This window comes from Mytilus galloprovincialis, chromosome 12 (genome assembly GCF_965363235.1).
Source record: "Mytilus galloprovincialis chromosome 12, xbMytGall1.hap1.1, whole genome shotgun sequence".
In the NCBI taxonomy this organism is placed as follows: Eukaryota; Metazoa; Mollusca; class Bivalvia; order Mytilida; family Mytilidae; genus Mytilus; species Mytilus galloprovincialis.
In genome coordinates this window covers 76,433,554-76,454,335 of record NC_134849.1, presented here as the reverse complement: position 1 = coordinate 76,454,335, position 20,782 = coordinate 76,433,554, and positions in this window count along the sequence as shown.

Sequence of the window (20,782 nt, the reverse complement as noted above, 5' to 3'; positions counted from 1 at the left end):
CAAGCATAACACCTAAATGAACATGGCTGCGGGGCACCACCCTGCTTCCTACCTTTATTGTTTTGTTTCAAGTCTCTCATTTCTTTTTGCAACTCTATTAATGTCTCTGACATTGTTTTCAAAAGCTGACTTGTCATGTTGTCAGCACTGTGTCTATTTTCAGACGCAGTTCGTAAAAACCCCTGACCTTCAATCCTTTTGCTTTCAGCTTTGTTAAAAGCCTCAAGCTCAACTGCATGTCTGATAGCGTCATTTAAATCAGAAGGTCTTGCCTGCTTTATTCGGAGCCTCATATCCGAATCTATTAACGAGTCTATGAACTGTTCTTTTGCCAAAGTCTCCCGCACTTCGTTTGGTGCAGTTGCATACGCAAGGTTAGTTAACCTTCTTATGTCTTGGCCTAACTCAGGCAAGGTCTCTACAGCTCTCTGGTGTCTCTCTCTGAGCTGTGTTTTGTACAGTTCCGTTTGGTTAGACGGAGAAAAACGCTCTTCTAATGCCTTAACCAATTCTTTGAAATCTTGTCTCGACTCCTGGGTTAAGTTTCCCAAAACACCTTGAGTCTGACCCCTGAGAGAAACGGTCAAATACAGACCTTTCTCTTTGTCTGTCCAATTATTAATTTGGGAACATGCATCAAAATGTGACCTAAAGTCAAGTCAAGGACCTTTCCCGTCATAGGTAGCAGTCTTTACTATGTTTTTATTTTTGTATCCATCCAAAGGATAGGATTGTTTATCTTCACAAGACTCGGTATCACGAGTTAAACCAGTTTTACTTGCTCTTTTTGTGACAAATTTGTCACTAATTGGGAATTGTAATTGTTCAGTAAAATGTTTCGAAGTTTGTTTTTCTGCAGCAGGTGTTGATGTTTCAAACCTGACTGATGATCTCGGTCGGGCTCCTAAACCGCCTCCATTTACACTACTACTTACATTTTTTTCATAAATCGGGGAGTTTGTTTGTTTTGACAATTGTTCGGAACGCCTGACTGAACCTATCCCCGAATCACTATGTCTAAACACTGTTCGGGGTGTATCAACCTGGGAAATTGATCTGTCTTTAACCTGCCTATATTTTTCTAATTCGGCAGTTAAAATATCTATTTCCTGACTTAACTGTTCCTCAGTTAAACTTGTGTCAGGATCATATAAAACACTATCTTTCCTATGTGAATTCATGATAAAATACAATTTATATGTACAAAATACGCTTGAGAAATGCTAGACAAATCCCACCGCTAAGCCACCATTTGTAACGTGTAACCGGGCGGGGACGTTTAGATATTTTTATCCTCGGGTTCGTACCAGTTTCCTGGGATTTGAAAAGCAATTCAAAAGTTCTAAAGTCAATAAAAAGTTTACACTATCACTATCAAATATGAAACAAATACTATACTACATAAAACGAATTTCAACACCTATCAACCTAACCCGAACTTGTTGAATTGAAAACTGTTTAAAAACACTTTCAGTCTAATACTGTTTAAAACCAACAGTTTGAAACTATAGTCTGAAACCTAAATGTATCGAACTGGTTTGAAACATAAATGTATGAAACTGGTCTGAAACATAAATGTATGGAACGGGTCTGAAACCTAAATGTATGAAACTGGTCTGACGGTTTGGAACTGGTCTGAAACCTAAATGTTTGGAACTGGTCTGAAACCTAAATGTTTGGAACTAGTCTGAAACCTAAATGTTTGGAACTAGTCTGAGACCTAAATGATGGGAACTGGTCTGAAACCGAAATGTTTGAAACTAGTTTGAAACCTAAATGTTTGGAACTAGTCTGAGACCTAAATGTTTGGAACTGGTCTGAAACCGAAATGTTTGGAAATAGTTTGAAACCTAAATGTATCAAACGGGCTGAAACCTGAATGTATAAAACGGGGCTGAACCGAAATGTATCAACGGGCTGAAACCTGAATAAAACGAATGTATGGAAACTATTCAAACTGTTGTAAACTTTCGCCGTATGAAACTTTATTAAAATATATTTATATAACTGTTGGACAGGGTAGCACTAAGGTATGGTTTAACAGCAAACACTCACTGCAATAGTGAGAGATGTGGAACGCAAAACCTTAGCACTAACCCTGTTTATACAACTTCGACGGAACCGAAACTATTTATATCTTCTCAACAGGTTTCAAACACTCCACTTTGTTTGAATACTCCTGCTACTCGTCTTCAAATATTAACGGTCCTACCTTTCCAGTCTTCTTCTATCAACGTCTCTGATAAGAATGACAATTTACACTGGATAGCTAACCACTATTTATACTTCTAACGCGGACCTCGAAGAGAGCACCCTAGTAACAACTGTACAGGTAAGCGTCTGATAGCAACCAAGGATAAAGGGATGATTTTAGATACAGTTTTCAACGATGAACGGATGATATGGGAAACTAATAGAGATATCGGAAAATATATAACTGTAGAACTATTATAACCTTCTTAAACTGCAAATTCGTAACACTAGTATACTTAGAAAAGACATCGAAACTCTAAAGAAGAATACCCAACTTCGGATGAATTGTCTCTTCCTTCTTCAATTCAGTCAATGCCTTCGTATTTATTGCAATTCATTTTATAGTTACTCGATGAAACTGCATACAGCCAAGACTATTCTCAGGAAATGGCACCAGAGAAATTGCGTAAATGCTAAGAAATTGTAAAGTCAATCGTGTGTGTGGCCAATTTTGTTTTACTCTTTTTTATTTAAGATTGGCTTTACAAATGTACCATGAGTTTGGTTCAAAACACCTTGTTGAAACATTGAATGCCAATGGACTTTATGCTTCTTAAAGTAAAGTGCGACGCTATGTATTGCCAACCATGAAATTGAGCGAATTCAAGATATATAGTGTTTACATCTCGTATAATGTTTCCTCAGCATCTTTGCAGACACGCATATGGATGTCATCACACCTTTCTAAACCCCCTTTTAGATCTCTGTTAATTCTTGGATGAATTGATAGGGATGGTTTGAAGCTGGTATTTTTTTAGGAACAAATGTCTTCGGACTTCCTACAATACCTTGTCTATACTTGTAAAAAAAACCTTCAAAATAACGTGTTTGCTGTGAGCAGAATCTTTCATGTGCAGACATGTGGCCATGAGTGAAATGAGTAGAAATATTAAAACATGTCTTGTGACGGTTGATGAAAATGAAGATGATGAAGATAACGGTTGATTTGGTATAAAGCTTGTTGCACTGGTACACCCAGGTTAGGGGAGTGTTGGTGCGCCCTTAAAAAAGTTTAACCCGACCACATTCTGTATGAGTCAGTTTCAAGTAACGAGATGGTAATGCAGTGTTTGTCGTTTGTTTCTAGTTGTTCCTTATTCATTTTGTACATTAATCGGGCCGTTAGATTTTTCGTTTGTTTTACATTATTTGTTTCGGGAATTGAAGACTATGCAGTATGAATTTTACTCATTGTTGAAGCCCGTACGGGACCTATAATTGTAAGTTAATTTATGTCTCATTTGCAATCATATCACATCTTCTTTTTTTATATGGAATACTTTTGAAGTTTGTGGTACGTTGCAAGGAAAAAAAGGGGGGATATATAGGTACAAAACCTATAATGTAATAGATTTTAACCAGAGTAAAATACACAACAACAGATAATACTATGGAAGCAGTAATAATTGTGAAAAAACCCAAAAGCAACGAGTAGTCTTTAAAAAAAACTAAAGTATCCGCAAATTCAATTTGAAGTCAAATTTGACTGTAGTGTTCTATTGCTTTTGTTTGATACCTCACCCAATATGATGGTTTAAAAAATAATTTTAAAGTATTGTCCTGCATGACACTTGATGTTTACCTGAAATTGAAATTTGTCATAAGGTTAAGGTGCTCTAAACATTTTATAGGTTGAAAACTTGATTTTTGAAGTTTTGTTTATAAAACGTCGTTTTATGAATTTTTTTTATAAAAAAATCTCAATGATTAAGGTTTATGTATAAAAACAAACATTGCTAAAGCCAAAACAGTATCATTTGTATTTAGGTAGAGTTTAGAAATATAAAAAAATGTAAAAATTGAAACCCTCCCAAATTTTCACAGATTTTTACATATGACCTTTGACCTCAATTTTAAAAAAATGTGACCATATCAAGTCTTGACGACATGCATATTATTATAGTACACGATTTCCTCTTTCCAATGATACATTATATAGGTGTGTGTTCGGTGGGGAGATTAAATTAAAAAAAATCTGCCTTCAGTCACCGCACTAATGTAATAGATACAAGTGTCTGTTTTTATGCATTTCTTATTAGACATCGGATACTGAAGGGCATTTTTGTAGATCTTGTATTGGTGATAACAAGGTCTTCAACGCAGCAATAAAAATCCGCATCCAGAGGTGGTCCTCAGCTTGCTCCTTGAATCAATTGTGTACTAGTTCAGTGAAAATTTTCACATCACATTGCTAAACATATAATGAACTAAAAAAAACAAAGGTCAGAAGCTCCTGACTTGGGACAGGCGCAAAATATGCGGCGGGTTAAACATATTTTGTGAGATCTCAACCCTCCACCTATACATTTTGTTAATCTAGAATAAAGAAACACAAAGCAATATACACAGTAAAACTCAGTTTAAAAAAGTCCGTGTCCCATGTCAGAATAGTTAACAAAAGAAACTAATCAAAATGACAATGCTACATAAATTAACAAGGGAGATCTAGCAGTTACTGACATGCGAGCTCCAGACCTCAATTAAACTGATTGAAAAATTATGTCTTCATCATATGAAAATCAAGTACAATCCCTCATTTTAGTCTTATGTTTAAATAATAAACATTTTATTCTTGCGTCAATTCTCTGTTCACCGTTTTCTTTATAGCTTTAACACAGCATATTTGATATAAAAATCAATGTTGATAAAAATATGAGTTATTCCTCTTTAGCCATGACAAAATTCGAAAAATAGTTATTAACAGTTGTTGTTTTACAAAATAGAAACAAAATCATAGAAACCTGAATTTATTCATAAAAGAACCATTAAAAACATCTTTCAAGTTTTATTTAAAGACAACTTGCAGTTTATCAACTCAATGGTTTTATTTTGAGATATTTAAACAATATGTCATATTTTGTAATAGCACATGTACAGTAGGTACTGGGTAGCGCTCAAACGTTACAACGTAACAGTGACGAAAAAAGAGCGCATATGCAAATACTATGAAGAGACTTACCCAATTATTCATCTCAAATTGAATACTATTCTCCCTTAAGGATGTACTATATATATGATGAAATTTTTAAAAATTAAGAAATTAGAATTGTTACTTTAAGTCGGAAGAGCATTTGTAAAATAAAATGATGTTTATAGGTTATGGGGCTCCTTTTCGAGATATTTGATTTTTGTTAAATGGCGGGAAAAGCCTGTATTTTAGAGAATTTGCTGGTTACCAGTCTTTGTTTTAAGTGTACACTTTAAAAAAGCAATCAGGCATTTATCGATTGGTTTGTTGGGCTTATTACGGTGATAAAATAAAATGATAGTTGATTGCACCAGTGGCGGATCCAGAAATTTTCATAAGTGGGGACCCACTGACTGACATAAGAGGGGGCCCGCTCCAGTCACGCTTCAGTGATTCCCTATATAAGCAACCAAAATTTTTCCCAAAAAGGGGGCCCCGGCCCCCTGCCCCCCCTTAATCCGCCTATGTGCACACCATCGTTCAGGAGAATATGTTTTATAGGCAATCGTACCTCATTTTATTATTCTGTGGAAATATCATTGTACAGTATGAAATGGTGTTCAACGCCACTTTCAGTACTATTCAGGTTTTTCTTGTCAGGTTTTATTGATGAAGTGCGCGGAGAGAACCACCGACCTTCGGTAGGAATACTAATTAACAATCATAGCCAATTAAGATTTGGATCGAGCGCATCTGTCACGTTTTTCAGTAGTCAGTAGTTTTTCTGCCAGAAAACATTACATTCACTCTGTGGTTGAAGTTTTTGAAATTTTAATTACGTTCTTAAACTATCCTGGATTTCTCAAAACTTGGACAGAAGCATGTTTATGATTATAAGATATTATCCAGAAGTAAATTTTGTAAAAAAAAATAATCTATTTTTTTCCGTATTTTACTTATAACTGGACTTAGTTTTTCTGCCAGAAAACATTACATTCACTCTGTGGTTAAAGTTTTTGAAATTTTAATTTCTTTCTTAAACTATCCTGGATGTTTACCAAACTAGGACAGAAGCTACTCACAATCTAAAGATACTATCGAGTGGAATAATCTATTATTTTTTTCCTTATTATTGTTGAGCCTGCGATTAACAGCAAAAGTAGGCGAGACACTGGGTTCCGCGGATAAAAATAATATTCATCTGTGTTGTTTTTGCATTTTTCATTTTGATATCGTTTTCGAAAAACATGTCTTTTGATGTCTAGCATTTTATAAATCTTCAGCATAAACTGTGATCCATTACTATCTGTTTTTCGAAATAGTATTGATATATTATTGTTAAAACTGAAACATTCATACTTGTTTTTGTGCTTTTTACAAATGTCTATTATCTGAATTTGAAAAATATTTGTCTAAAATAAAAAAAAGATAAATGTACATAACTTATTTTACCGTCACAAAGTTGTCTCATGTCAATACAATATCTATATATTTTCCCCGGGCGCTTTTTCTTTTCCTCGGGCTCTTTTTCTTCACCCGGGCGCTTTTTAGTAGGACCCCGTGCGAGATTAGAACACAACGACCTCAGTGTTGACGGACTATTGGTTACTTAGACCATTTGGCCTCCAAAGCCACCTTTGACTTTTGATATAGGTATAGGTTTGATTTTGTTTGATTATTTTCACTATTTATTCTTTGTCACCAACGAACTAATTTAATAATGAACTTTTCCAGATGGTCATTTGGGGTTATTCACATGTTCTTATTATACGACACGACTGTAAATACATAATGTGTCAAATATCTTACAGAAAAAAGATTCTATTCGGTTTATGTAAATTCACCACAATATATGATCTTAGTTTATATCAATATAGATCAAAAACGTTTTAAGGCTAGGTATACACAGGACATTGATTATACTTGAACTGACGGAAGATATAACTTTTTAATTTTATTTTCAAACTCAATTAAAATTCTAAGCATTTAACAAAATGATATGTGAAAAGTCAATCGACAGTTGTTGTCGTCTTTGTTGTGAATTTGAGTAACTGTACAAACATTAAGGGTAGGTACATACATGGTTTATAAATACGTTTATAAAAATATTTGTAGAAAAAATAAATTCTAGTTAAAGAGGGTTCGTGGTTAATATCAATAACAATATTATAAGCATTTACATGGTGTTTCCCCGTGAAAATTAAGGCCAACGGGTAAATAATTAGTTCAGAAGTACCCATCAAAAGTATATGAAAGTGGATGCGCCACATAAGATTTTCATGGGGATTTTGGATGGGGCCAAGGTGTGATTTGAAAATGAATATTCCGGCCTGGTAAGAGCTAAAAAATATTTCTTTTGGGACAAAATAAGCATGCAATACAACAGATGAAAATATTCAACACACACAAAAATCACCCTGCATCCCCCATAACATATATACCACAATGAGAGAATGAAAGAATGCGTGGAGTTTATAATGATGTTGACTGTGGTCTGTTTCCATCTGTCTTTACCAACCTATTCAGTGGTTGTTAATCTGCCATGTCGTACCTATTGTGTTGGTCTCTAGATCGTTTGGAAATCCATTGGGTTCTAATTTTTTAAGAAATTACTTGGGAATATTTGACTAACTTTTGACTCTTTTTTTATAATCAAGGACCTCTATGCTTTCGAGTTGAATTCATTGTACAAACATCACTTTTTCATGGAAAGGCAAGCTATAATATGGCTAGAATATTAGACGAAAATAATTGAAAATATTTTATCATCTGTCAGTAATGTGGATCCTTTTTAGTATACTAGTACTTATTTTTGTATTCGATTTGCTTGTTTATAAATCAACAAGAATGTAAGAACTCACAGTGCCCCAAAGGATATGTAAATACAGTTTTACAACTTTTCGACCCAGATATGATCCACAGTAGAATTATTGTGAATGTGGCCGAATACCACAGAGTAACATTACAATTAGACCTTAGAATTTTACAAAAGTCAAATAAAACAATCTTGTTTCTATATAATATAGTATCACTTTATTGATATTAAGTATAAAGTAAAAACACAAAAATACTGAACTCCGAGGAAAATTCAAAAAGGAAAATCAAAAATCAAAAGGCAAAATCAAAAGTCCAAACACATCAAACGAATGGATAACAACTGTCATATTCCTGACTTGGTACAGGCATTTTCTAATGTAGAAAATGGTGGATTGAACCTGGTTTTATAGCTAGCTAAACCTCTCACTTGTATGACAGTCGCATCAAATTCCATTACATTGTCAACGATGCATGAACAAAACAAACATACTCAAAGAGTAAAAATGTCAAAAATAGGGGTACAACAGTCAATATTGTGTTATCATCTTAATATCACTACATAAACAACAAATGTAACAAAGTAGCACAAAAAGGCATACATCAAATTTAACATTCTCATTTTGCTTTTCTTATACGGCTGAATTTTTTATTATATAGTCTTAGACACTGTTATTATACAATACTACTATTTATTTTGTGAAGTTCCAGATCTTAAAAAGGCTTAGGAATACCATAATAATAGTTGACGTAAAACGTAATTTTGCAAATGATGATCCAGATTTAATCTTAATATAAATTTGAATTTTAAAACAAAAAGGACAAATTCTTAAGGAAATTCTACTTATTTGACGTTACACTCAATTTTGCAAATGATGACCGAGATTTGATTTTAATAGAAATTTTAATTTTTAAACAAAAGGACACATTCTTTTGAGGAAATTCCACTAAGGTAGAGTTATGATGCTCCTATCATTAAATTGGTACTACTTAAAAAAAAAAGAAAGAAGAGTGACCTTTTTTATAACGACTCAATGAATATGAGGGGCTCATGTGTGACCTGTTGCAACGCATTACTTCTCCCCCTGTCCTTAATACCATTTTTTTTCGAGTTGCAATGTAAATATCATGTCCTTCATCTTGGTCAAACAACTTTGAAAATGGAAAAACTTGACATCACACACGCAATCGACTAATCGAAATCATCTAAATGGGGTATAAAGTCTTTTTTTCTGAAATTTTGCAAAGCATTACGTAGAGAAGGCTGAACATTGCATCTTTTTAACTATGTATTTGTACTCACGCATCTGATTATAGTTTATGGTATGAGAATGGCAGAAGAATGAATCATTTTTACTTTACTGGTAAATAGTCAAACACAAGCAAACATTAGATTAATTACTGCTTTTTTAGTCTTTGACGAATAGTTGTGATGATACTTTGATCAGTATTCGCGATGATACTTTGACGAGTAATCGTTATGATACTTTGACGAATAGTTGTGATGATACTTTGATCAGCATTCGCGATGATACTTTGACGAGTAATCGCGATGATACTTTGATCAGTAATCGCGATGATACTTTGACGAGTAATCGCGAAGGAATTTGAAGAAAAATCGCGATGATATTTTGACGAGTAATTGCGATAATACTTTGATCAGTAATCGCGATGATACTTTGACGAGTAATAGCGAGGATATTTTGACGAGTAATCGCGATAATACTTTGATCAGTAATCGTGATGATACTTTGACGAGTAATCGCGATAATACTTTGATCAGTAATCGGGATGATACTTTGACGAGTAATCGCGATGATACCTTGACGAGTAATCGCGATGATACTTTGATCAGTAATCGCGATGATACTTTGACGAGTAATCGCTATGATACTTTGACGAGTAATCGATATGATACTTTGACGAGTAATCACGATGATACTTTGACGAGTAATCGCGATGATACCTTGACGAGTAATCGCGATAATACTTTGATCAGTAATCGCGATGATACTTTGACGAGTAATCCCGATGATACTTTGACGGGTAATCGCGATGATACTTTGACGAGTAATCGTTATGATACTTTGACGAATAGTTGTGATGATACTTTGATCAGCATTCGCGATGATACTTTGACGAGAAATCGCGATGATACTTTGACGAGTTATCCCGATGATACTTTGATCAGTAATCGCGATGATACTTTGACGAGTAATCGCGAAGGAATTTGAAGAAAAATCGCGATGATATTTTGACGAGTAATCGCGATAATACTTTGATCAGTAATCGCGATGATACTTTGACGAGTAATAGCGAGGATATTTTGACGAGTAATCGCGATAATACTTTGATCAGTAATCGTGATGATACTTTGACGAGTAATCGCGATAATACTTTGATCAGTAATCGGGATGATACTTTGACGAGTAATCGCGATGATACTTTGACGAGTAATCACGATGATACTTTGATCAGTAATCGCGATGATACTTTGACGAGTAATCGCTATGATACTTTGACGAGTAATCGATATGATACTTTGACGAGTAATCACGATGCTACTTTGACGAGTAATCGCGATGATACTTTGACGAGTAATCGCGAAGGAATTTGACGAAAAATCGGGATGATACTTTGACGAAAAATCGCGATGATACTTAACAAGTCATAACGAGTATACTTAGACGAAAAATCCCAATGATACTATGACGAGTAATCGAGATGGTATTTTGACGAGTAATCGCGATGATACTTGGCTGAGTAATCGATATGATACTTTACGAGTAATTGCAAATATGCTTTGACAAGTAATCGCGATAATACTTTACGAGTAGTCGCAATGATACTTCGACGAGTAATCACGATGATACTTTGTCGAAAAATCGCGATGATACTTTGACCAAAAATCGCCATGATACTTTGACGAGTAACCGCAATGATAAAGCAAATTAATATTGTTATACAAAAATGGACCAAAGGAACTCAAATTGACACAGAATAAACCAGAGCTTTTTCTACCCTTGACCTAAGGAATAAACACAGAAAATATTTGAATATGTCCAACTTTAACAATGTAACGTAAATATAAAGACCATAGTATAACACAGAAGTCATATATACAATTATTTTGATAACATAAATAATCAATTTATTTTAACAATACACGGTATATATTGTATTCAGATATTAAGATAATATTTAGTTGAAAAAAAGATTTGTAATGTATAAATACAGTGAGAAAGTGAAATGATGACTCATGTTCCGAAATCCGGACTTGAACTGGTGTATTGTTCCGTAGTGTCATACGTGTATCATGAAATAAGGACAGGACATTGGATAGTAAATACTGAAACTGTATTACATAGGAAAACGGAAATTTCGGTGAATAAACAGACAAAGTAAGAGAAAGTCTCACGTTCACTGAATAACAAGCTCAAACTAGTGGTATCTAGTTTAGAATTATAGATGAATATCTTGTCCTTCGTAAGAAGTATTTAACTAGATTTATCCTACCAAATTAAGGTTAAGAAAAAACTTTGCATGACACAAAGACATCAAAAGATATTGAAACGCAAGGATATAAAGGAAATAGAACAAAGTTGGTAAACATTGAAAGTGCTAACTTTTCCTGACTTTGTTCGAAATTTTACTTGTTGCGCTACTAAAGCTACCTAACAAAGATTAAAACAACTTTTATAAATGTTATGCGTCCGAAGCATTTTGGCATCTTTTCGAGATCCATTTCTATTGATATTATTCCATAGTTTATTATCCCATGCAAAAGTTATGGTGTGATCGCCAATTTGCAAAGAATTCCACTCAAACCGGTGCCAGGGGCGGCTTAAACCTGCTGTGAGGTGATAATTATTCTTCCATGTTGACTGACTTTCACATTCAGATGAAGAACAATAAAAGAACTGTTCTTTTCTTTTTGTGTTTTTTGCTGTGCATGTACTGATTGTGTATTATGGATTGATACCCAATATCCTCTCTTTTCTATTTCATTTCATTGCTACGTAAACTTTGTGTTGCTCTGTTATAAACAGTAAATATTTCTTTGGTATACGCATGCTATGTAGAATAATTCATACTTTTGCAAACAGTAAATTTATTTAAAAAAATGACCATATAATTGATATTCATGTCAACACCGAAGTGCTGAATAACCACAGAACAAAAACGAGCACGTTTTTGCATAGTCAAAGTAAGGTTATCATAAGATTTTCAACTGAAAGTTATACGCAAATCATATCTCTTAATTTTTATGGTTTTTAAAAAATAATACCGTACCATCTCTATTTCAGGAGGTGACAACCAGGTTATAACAAAGGATTAAAAACGTATTCCTTTCTTTGTGATAAAATCACTCTTCAATTACCTAATTCTTTGATCGCCAATTTCAAACATTGTAATTTGAAATATATAATATAGATTGTACACTGAGGAATTTAATGATAAAAATACTGCATTGTAATGTGCAATCAAAATTAATATTCAAATATTTCCCCCCTTTTTATTGAAAGCACGTGTCAGTGATTCAGCAGAATTGTGAACTAGAACTGCGATAACACGATTGAAGTTGTTAATTTTCTCCTCAACAACCATGACAAAATCTGTTTATGTTTCTGTAATATAGTTTATAGACAACTGGCCTTCTGCTGTTTTCTGCCCTCTGGTCGGGATGTTGTCTCTGTGATCCTCCTCCCATTTCCATTCTCAATTTTATTTATTCTTATATAAAGTTCAATGGAATTTTAAGATTTTGAAATCCCTAAGACTATTTTTTCTGGTAAAAACTAACTAAAAAAGTTGATCACAACATGTATTATGATTTTGCGACCAGTATGTGAAAACAACTTGTTCAAAAAGTTAATTGTTTACCTAATATAAAAAAGAAGATGTGGTATGATTACCAATGAGACAACTATCCAACAAAGTTCAAATAAGGTGGATATAAGCAATTATAGGCAACTGAACAACCTTCAACAAAGAGAAAAACCCCTACATCGCAATCATAGATGATGAAATTTCACTTTTTATAACTCTTCCCAGCACAGGATTGAATAAGAATTGTCATTTAATTTAGAAATCGAAAAGACTTTCGCGAATTCACAAATTTGGATCTTCTCTTGAATTAATTCAACAACCAAGATGGAGAATCAAAAAGGAGGCTAAAGAGGGATAAAAATGAAAACTGCTGTGAGGTGAGAATTGTTCTACCATGTTGACTGACGTCACTTTCACATTCAGATGAAGAACAATAAAAGAACTGTTCTTTTCTTTTTGTGTTTTTTGCTGTGCATGTACTGATTGTGTATTATGGATTGATACCCAATATTCTCTCTTTTCTATATCAGTTCATTGCTACGTAAACTTTGTGTTGCTCTGTTATAAGCAGTAAATATTTCTTTGGTATACGCATGCTATGTAGAATAATTCATACTTTTGCAAACAGTAAATTTATTTAAAAAAATGACCATATAATTGATATTCATGTCAACACCGAAGTGCTGAATAACCACAGAACAAAAACGAGCACGTTTTTGCATAGTCAAAGTAAGGTTATCAGAAGATTTTCAACTGAAAGTTATACGCAAATCATATCTCTTAATTTTTATGGCTTTTAAAAAATAATACCGTACCATGTCTATTTTAGGAGGTGACAACCAAGTTATAACAAAAGATCAAAAACGTATTCCTTTCTTTGTGATAAAATCACTCTTCAATTACCTAATTCTTTGATCGCCAATTTCAAACATTAATTTGAAATATATAATATAGATTGTACACTGAGGAATTTAATGATAAAAATACTGCATTGTAATGTGCAATCAAAAGTAATATTCAAATATTCCCCCCTTTTTATTGAAAGCACGTGTCAGTGATTCAGCAGAATTGTGAACTAGAACTGCGATGAAACGATTGAAGTTGTTAATTTTCTCCTCAACAACCATGACAAAATCTGTTTATGTTTCAGTAATATAGTTTATAGACAACTGGCCTTCTGCTGTTTTCTGCCCTTTGGTCGGGATGTTGTCTCTGTGATCCTCCTCCCATTTCCATTCGCAATTTTATTTATTCTTATATAAAGTACAATTGAATTTTAAGATTTTGAAATCCCTAAAACTATTTTTTCTGGTAAAAACTAATAAATAAAGTTGATCACAACATGTATTATGATTTTGAGACCAGTATGTGTACCAACACTGAAAAAAACTTGTTAAAAAAAATGTTTTACCTTGTATAAAAAAGAAGATGTGGTATGATTACCAATGAGACAACTATCCAACAAAGTTCAAATAAGGTGGATGTGAGCAATTATAGCCAACCAAACAACCTTCAACAATGAGAAAAACCCCTACATCGCAATCTTAGATGATGAAATTTCACTTTTCATAACTCTTCCCAGCACAGGCTTGAATAAGAATTGTCATTTAATTTAGAAATTGAAAAGACTTTCGCGAATTCACAAATTTGGATCTTCTCTTGAATTAATTCAACAACCAAGATGGATAATCAAAAAGGAGGCTAAAGAGGGATAAAAGTAAATGAAAACTCATTGAAAAAAAATGGTTTACATTATTCAATCATCAGTATCGTCCTGAACATGCATGAAATATTTGCCACTTGACGTTGGGCGCAATCAATTAATCAATCATCAATCATGATTACGATTCTTTCCAACAATTAACAGTCCACTGGCATCAAATTTAGTTAGGTTCTTACCTTCTTGTTAATATTCTTTGTAAAGTATTATTTGTAAAACATAACGTTCATTTCTATGATTTCACATCTTGTAATTTTCTTCATTCGTAAAACAATAGGGTTGAACACCCACAGAAAATAAAGACAACCACGATATAAGGATACTTCAAATTATTTTGTGTTTTTTGCGTGCTTTTTTATGATGTCGCCTCGAAATACGAGAAGTATAAATAATAATAATCTTCACGAGGAAAGAACAGAGTAAAGAAGATTTAAACATATGGAATAGGTGGATCACAAAACCGAAAAAAAAAAGAGAAAAAAAAAAAACCAACAAAAAAAACAGAACAACTTATTAATTTTTATTTTTTCATATCGTGTTTGACCATGTCTAAATTCAAGATTTTGTTCGCATTTTGTCCAGTTTAAACCATTCTTGTCAAACTTTTGTGCCTTTTCATTTCCTATTGAATTCAAAATACAATGCAATCAAAAAATCATTTTAAGGTCAATTTTATGCCGATGATCCAAATATTTGGTTTGTAGAACTTTCAATTAAAGTGTATGTGTTTATTTAAATAATTATAGAAAAAAATGTTATCAAATACATTTAAATTCCTTCTCAATGAAACTCTTAACAACCATGTAAATTTAAGTAAATAAAATCAAACAAAATTAAGTTTTAATTGTTAGTTACTTATTCCTTTTAAATCTTTTCTGTTATTAGAAGTGAATGATATGTGTTGTCACTATCTCTATGAATCATTTTACTATCTCTCGTAGGTCCTCGTAGGTGTGAGGGGATCCTTATCTCGAAGGACATCCATTCAATTTCAAAATGTAGGGGTACATTTGTAACATTACTGAAAATGACAAATGTGTATACCTAAAAATTCCAAAGAAGAATGTAGAAAGGAATAGAAGTTTACAAACACAATTTTTAATTTATTATGTTCTTTCCTTCTGTAATGTCAGCAGAATATGACAAACATATGTACATGTATATAGATTCCACAACGAAGAATGTGAAAAAAATGGTTTTTTTTTTTGTTTTTTTTTAATTATGTTCTTTCATTTTGCATTGTCAGTTCCGAGCGCTTCATCTACAAAAAGTATCAGAGTATATTGCGAATAACCCGACGGTTTCAGTAGCGGAACAGAAAACGTTTACCCTTCCGGATCAGCACCGTTCACCTAGTTATATTTGCAGGTTTCTTGTTTCTTACTTTTTATCATAGAAGGAAAACAAAATCTTAGGATACGTATTAATGTCTTCGACTTCTGACTCTGCCTTTCCCCGGACTTTTTTTCTGTCTTTCTATGTACATGACTGATATCGAATCTACAGAACGATGTAGTTTATATTTTGCAATGCTAGGGGACAATTATTTTATATTCCGAATGAAGGTGAAGCGGATTATTAATTTCGGTTCTTACCAGTCCATGTTATCCATTTTCATTATCCACTACCCTACCCCCATCCCCCAGAAAATAAAATTGTCGCCCCTTTATTTTTGTGCTCTAAGTATATATAATGTCTTTATAGTTTAAACAAATTTATTTATAGTGGATTGGGAATCCATAGAAATAGCATTACAAAAATGATTGATAAAACTTTGAAAGCTTACACATATTGTTCTTACGGCATTTTTAGTTAGTACGTGTAAATAACAGCTGAACTAACAAACGCATACATCTAAATTCCATTTTTGTTAATAAGAAAACTTTGTTTCTAAACATAATACACCTACTACCTACTTGAACTGACCACAACATCTAAAGTCAGTATATTAAGCAAATATATTATAACGGTATTTACTACCACGTTCGATTGTTCGTAAGTTTTAAGTATCTTAATTTTAAATTTCAATTTATGAATGGACCACTTACAGTATTTGTTTTTTTTACCAAATATTGTTGTCTAGTTTATACATACAACTGTGATTTACTTTACAAGTGGTCAAACGAAATTCGCCGTTTCAGAATCTAATGCATCATGGGTAATATTTTCAAAAGTGTACACCAAAATGTCCTGATTGGTTAAAATGTCACACACAATGGAAATTTAACCAATGACGTGACGTTATTTTCATTTTGGGGTACGAACAATGAAATTACCCATGATGCTTTAGATTCTGAAACAGCCAATTGCTGAGTTATCTCTTGAGTTTGCTTTTACTGTGGTTCGTGTTGTTCAAACTAATTAAGGTTTTATGTTTACTTTTTTGTGGTCCCTGTTTAAAGATGAGGCAAATAGATACGTTTGTTATAAATATTTGAGGGTCTTTAATCGTCATCAACAATTATTCTCTGGTCGATATATTTGAACACCTAATTTTTTTCTATTCTTTTACAATTTGGTCAATTTTTCCTCATTTCTAAATTATTTGGTCCATTATTTCGACTATTTTGTTTAAAATTCTCTATTTTGTTAACCCCATTAATACCCTCCTGTATGCCTGAGGGTACGTCTAAACAATGCATTAACAATCCAAATATTATTGCCTAAAAACGTACCTTAAATAGAAAAGATTCTTTAAGACGAAAAGTGCACAAAAACGAACCAATGTTTTTATTTTTACAAATCTATTTATTCAATTTGTCTCAAGTGGTTCATAATCGTCTAAAAAAACGAATGAGAGTAAATTGTGTTATGTACTGTGTGGGAACTTTAATATTTTATGAATGAACCTTTTGTTCTGTGTTTTAGTTCACTTTTACAATCCAATATATAAACATTTGATTCGCCTAACTACTGGACAAATAAATAAAAATAACGTTATAATATTTTCAAGATAGTTCCTAATACAATCAAAATAACCAAAAATATTACACTACATCACCATATAAAATTATGAATTATTCAAATAGTAAATGTTTAGTTCAGCATGATTTTTCTTAAGGTAAGTGATACATGTAGAAGACCTTTCAACTGATTGGTAAATTCGAACATTTAAAACAATGGAAACAGGGGTTGTGTCAAAGAGACAACAACCATTTCAAATAGAGAAACAGCCCAAGGCCACCAATGGGTCTTCTAATCATGATACCAGAGGGGGAATCAGCTAGCCAATAAAAATAATGTATTCTAGTTCAGCAAAACTGTACGTTACGCTCCGAAACATGTAAATGAACTAAAAGTTAAAGACATACAAGACTAACAAAGGCCAGAAGCTCCTGATTTGGGACAGATGCAAACATGCGACGAGGATTAACATTAATGTGATATCTCAATCCCCTCCCAGCAGCCCCTAATACCCAATTTGTTTGTTTACAGATTTTGACAGAAATGTAGTGACTGTCTGTTGTTGGTTGGCTGTTACGGAATATCCATTTCACAGATGATATCGGATATGTTCCTTATGTTGTAACTACAACCCCTTCCCTTTCAACAAATGTGAACTTCCGAATTAGACTATTTACCGGGGTTGTTATAGGTGGCACTGTAGTATTTCCTGGCCCATAAGGGTTAATGATAGCCTTTTTATAATTTTCACCACTTTCTAACACTGCAAAAAATTCTACATTCACAGTGAACTGAAGTACTTTCATTTTACTATTCAGAAATGAATTTGAATATGGATCATGACCGTTTACTTTTTTTGCTATTTTTAAAAACCTAAGGCCACTAGTACTTTTAGGTCTTTTATGGTGCAGTGAATACAAAATTCTCAAAAATTCATTTTCATCTGTATGTAAAATTATTTCATATTTTTCTACACCTGATTCATCCCTCAGTTTGGGAAAGTATGTTCAGTTGATACTGTATTTTTTGTCCAATCACACTGTTTAGATACATTTACCTAAGTATGGTACACAAAAGAGCAACCTAAATTCTGGAATGCAAATACTACCGTGCCACCTATAACATGAGGTAGAACTCCACAGTTAGGTGTGTAATTTTGCATTTTGGCCCAGGGGCTGTGGATTTTTCAAAGATGAGAGCGGTGTGGAATAAAATTCATTTTTGGATAGCTGAGGATTAAAATAGCCTTCCTATTGTTTTCTGTATAAAAGTCCGTAATTGCATTTCCATTCCATACATTGGTTCGGCAATTATTGTTATGTTTTTTTCCCAATTTTTTGTCGCACGAACTTTGTGATTAAATTTTACGGAAAAATGAGGCGAAAGACACCCGTTTTTCATTTGATCATTAGGAATATTAATGTCAACAGTTTCTAAAAAGGTATAACTCAAAGGCATTGAAATTTTAGTTTGGTCCAAATTTTGGGGGGATATGTGACAGTTTCACCCCTCGTTTTGCAATATTTTAGGGTAAATAAATGCAGATTGTTGCCATGGATACACATTAAAGGAATTATATTTCACCCTTTTAACTTTTGAAAATTAAATCTATGGAAGATACTGATTACATACATATGCACATGTACAACACAAACAGTTAGGTTAATGTATTAGAAATCCAGGAATAGGAGATGATAAAACATTTTGTGGTTCATTTTTAATCTTATTTTCTAACTGTGGAGTTCTACCTGAGCAACATGATAGGTGCCACATTTTGAGCAGTTCTGCTTACCCTTCCGGAGCACCTGAGTTCACTCCCAGTTTTTGATGGGGTTTGTGTTACTTAGTCTTTTGTATTTTATGTTGTGTCTTGTGTACTATTGTTTGTCTGTTTGTCTTTTTCTTTTTAAGCCATATGCATGGATTTTTTGAAATTTTTTGTCTTACATACTTTAATATTGGACACAAAAAACTCATACTCGTTCGTCTTCTTTTCGTACTTTATGTCAAATATTTAAAGTTTTCGTTAGATAATGATAAAAAGGGGCCGTTTTTACTCGATAGAAATAGGATTTAGGGAAAATTCTCAAGCATCGATTAATCCGACTCTCTTCCAAATTTATGAAGTAAATGTTTAAATAAGGTGACCTTGACAAAAAAATAAAGTAATATCATAATAGATATAATTATGTATTAAAAAAATGAATATTTAATTCAACAACAGTAACTAACCAGCGTATTTATATTTATTTTGACTGTGAAAAAATGTTTTTGTAATGTGTTTCAAATCGGTTATTGCTACATTGTATATTAAGATAATTCATAATCTTTATTTCAGTTTGAGGACATTTGGTATTTATGAATCTCTTAATACGATTTTAACGTTTTTTAATCTGTTTGTTTATTTATAAGTTAAGTTCTGCACTTTGTTTTATTAACACATGACTCACTTCAATACTAACAACATAAACTGTCAATTTTAGTGCTTATAGGTTTCGTTTCTTACAAATATTTCAATTATGTTCTTATATTCTTAGTATGATGGATGACGTTTATTTATCGTCAAGTGGGAAGTATTTCATTCATAATATTCAGGACGACAGAATATTAAGAATGAATCGAATAGACAGGTTCAAAAAGTGGGTCAACCGAGAAGAAGGGAGAGGCATTTGTTACTTCCACTGGAAAACATAATAAATTGGATAGGAATACAAAGTCAAACTGCCTCTGGAAGATTTATATATAATATTTAGGGGGTTATAATAAGTGAAAAACGAACAGATCAAAAGTTATTTCATGGTTACACGAGCCATCGAATTACACGAACCTTCCCCATCCCGTCAGCATAAAAATCTAACCCTAACACTGATGGGTTCAATTTTCAGACTGATAAAATATACACTCGATACATATGAATTTTTATATTCGGATGTTTTTTGGATTTTGTGATTATGATTACTAGTATATACTAATATGCATTCAATCAGACTAATGTCCCATCTACTAGAAAGTTGTCACACTCGCTGAGAAATGTATCTCATGACAGTAAAATGAGACGCAATATAAAGAAGCTACTTGTATTCACCCGAGGTACTAAATATAAAAAAGAAGATGCGATATGATGCCAACGAGTCAACTCTTCACAAGAGACCAAATAGCACAGAAATTAACAGCTATATGTCTCCGTACGGCCTTCAACAATGAACAAAGCCCATAAGCATGTTAAAAATGCAACAGATGCATTTGACAATTATAATATCGAGAGAGAGGCTACACATTATGGTTAATTATGTGTCAATTTTAAAGTGTTAGTTTCATTCACAGATCCAAAGAAATACTCCGAGTTTATTATT